This window comes from Coptis chinensis, chromosome 9 (genome assembly GCF_015680905.1).
Source record: "Coptis chinensis isolate HL-2020 chromosome 9, ASM1568090v1, whole genome shotgun sequence".
Lineage (NCBI taxonomy): Eukaryota > Viridiplantae > Streptophyta > Magnoliopsida > Ranunculales > Ranunculaceae > Coptis > Coptis chinensis.
Window position 1 is genome coordinate 74,528,733 of NC_141464.1, and position 2,704 is coordinate 74,531,436.

Sequence of the window (2,704 nt, forward strand, 5' to 3'; positions counted from 1 at the left end):
CTCAAGCCGTGGCAACTTCCCACTGATAATGACCGTGGGGAAAGTTGTAGCAGTTGCCACTGACAATAGCCGTAGGAACAGACGTGGCAATGTCCACAGCTAGTGACCGTGGCATAAGCCGTAGCAAAAATTGCTTTGCTACACACATTTTTGTACTATAGCTACGGACATTGGCCGTGGTTAAAACATTTTAGATTTAAAAAAAAAGAAAAATATATAATTATTGTTTTATCATAGGTCCACTTTTGCCTTTCAATCTACCTAATAATTCATCCATCCTAATAACAATACCATAAAGAAGACACATTCCCAATCACTATTCCTTTACCGAAAAACAAATGATAAAGAGATTAATATTCATACAAGTAAAAAAAAAACATAGCATTTACCATCCAAGGTCAATATAGATATGAATTTCCAAATGTTTCCCAAAAAAAAATTCACCTCGTGCATGTAATAGCAAAATTATTGAGTATTGACCTTGCAGGTCCTGAAAATGTAATTAAACTTTTCTAACTTCCAAGAAATTTAGGTAGAAAAAAGGCACACGTCTTGACCTTGCAGGTCCTAATGACTACTCCTTCAGGCTTGATCTCGCCAAAGTTCTTCCATTCTTGCTCAAGGTCAAAAGTAGAAATTGTAGAAGATAGATTTTCTAACATACACAGACTTTCCTTCACCTGACAGAGAACAAGATATTATAATAAGTAAAGACTCATTATGATCAGAAGCTCGTGAGAACATATTCATAAACCACAATAACACTCCACAAATGATAGTCCTCAATCAATTTTTTTCAAATTATGATCTAGTTGATTGAGTGAAACCGTTGTAGCATAGTAGTCTATGTCTTAGATGATAAAAATCTATTTTCTTGTTTGTTATGAGAAAAATCAACTGACCTTTCTTGAGATCCAGTTGAGTGCATCGGCATAGCTTATGTCCAACTTGTTCGTCCTTGCTGCTTCATCTCGCAGGATTGAATAGATTTCTGATATTGCATCTAAACCAGATTTCTGTCTATAATCATAATACAGGGAGAACTTTGACATCTGCATCAACCTCAGAGCCTCATCCACGTCACTTTGAGCTACAGTTTTTGAAAACCTGAGCCTTGCTAGAGCTTGTAAAGATGTAACTCGGTCAAGCTAAGCACTTGTACCGTCCAACACATAATAACCCGATTTCATGAATATGGTATATGGCTGTAGAATGAATGTATTTGAAATAAGGGAACAAAGACAATAAGGAGCTATGCCTTACAAAGGATATCTGTAGAATGTTGAGTAGGGTTCATCTTGGCAGATGCCGGAATATGCACTTGCAATATACTCTTCTAGGTCATTTGGGATGTATGGGGACACTTTCCTAATAGCGGAAATATAAGCCCTGGTAATCAGAGGTAAGGCAAGGTATAAGTATGAAAGAAAGCAGTCCTCTCCGGAAGGTTAAGTCACTTCACAAATTGATGATAGCTGCATTGTATAGCAAACTGAAAATGGATTGGAAGAAAAATAATGGCACGTTATAGCGGATTTCGACACATCATGAGTGTCCTCTTTGCAAACATGCACAATTTACCGATCAAATTAAAAAAAAATGGAAAAGATGGCAATCTTTTCAAAATCAATTGAAAGAATTTAGAGTGGAATTATCAACATTCTAATGACAGTCTAGGGAAAGTAAGAAAATCATTACGGATTGGAAGAGTGCAATCTTAACAACTAAACTGACCTCTTCAGCTACTGTGGGATTTGACTTCACTCCTATAACTAGGATAGAGTCATCCATGAAGTGACTGGCCTGTAGAAAATTCCCATATCCACATCACGGACTGGTTGCATTTGATTTTTATGTAAAAGGCCCCCTAATCACCTATATAGCAAGAAGAACCTCCAGAATACTCAGACCTCTCATGATACTAATAATTCTCACCTTCAATAAACTATCAAGACATTTAATGTTCGTTGGAAGAAAAAAAAATGGATAAGCATCAAAGTAACACAGCTATACGCAATAACTTACCAAACACTTGAATTGCATACACTATCTTATTCAACTCGAAAACTAAATCAGCATATTCTTGTGCTTCAAGGGACATGTGAGGTTGCTCTCACTTCATAACCTGCAAAAACCAATCAATTTCAATATGGCATTTTCCCTCCTTTATCTGGGCTTGGGACCAGCAACACAAATATCTAGTTTGTGTTGGCGGAGCTCAAAAGGGGTTAGATTAGTATCGTGAATCCCGCCACCTGAAAAAGTAAACACACATTCACATATACCACAACCAAAATATCCATCAAACAAAATAACACATCCGAAGTATCCATACCAAAAAAACATATCCAAAAAGCAAAATAACACGTCCAAAATCCCGACTTGACTACAAAATAAAATACTTCCAAGTCTAAGACGAAAATGACACTATGTGTCTACTAAAAGAGGAGAAATGGCCTTTAACAATGAGGGGGGAGAAAGTGCAGAAACTCCTTAGGCCAAATAATATTTGCTTTCCCAACTTCACCAAGGGTCCAAGGGTACGAAAGTGATTATAGCCCGGGCTCAGGCAATTCGCAAGAGCCTACAGTAATCGCCTCAAGTTTTTCAATGTAAAACATAAAAAAACATTCTAAAATCATACAGATAACACAGACGTATCACTGACTAAGCATACACTTTTAAATAGTATATATATAGGTGC

At 36.7% G+C, this 2,704-nt stretch overlaps 1 long non-coding RNA gene across 2 annotated transcripts; it reads right to left on the minus strand.

Annotated features, from left to right (window-relative positions):
* Positions 1 to 366: 366 nt before the first annotated feature.
* Positions 367 to 2,428, minus strand: LOC147478010 (uncharacterized). 2 transcript variants are annotated; one of them, XR_015208264.1, is made up of 5 exons: positions 2,026 to 2,428; positions 1,735 to 1,875; positions 1,264 to 1,389; positions 903 to 1,155; positions 367 to 680 (listed from the first exon to the last, which is right to left on the minus strand). It is a non-coding gene; the product is annotated as an uncharacterized LOC147478010 (long non-coding RNA). The 2 variants fall into 2 exon arrangements; XR_015208263.1 differs by lacking the exon at positions 2,026 to 2,428 and having other exon boundaries at positions 1,735 to 1,970.
* Positions 2,429 to 2,704: the final 276 nt, after the last annotated feature.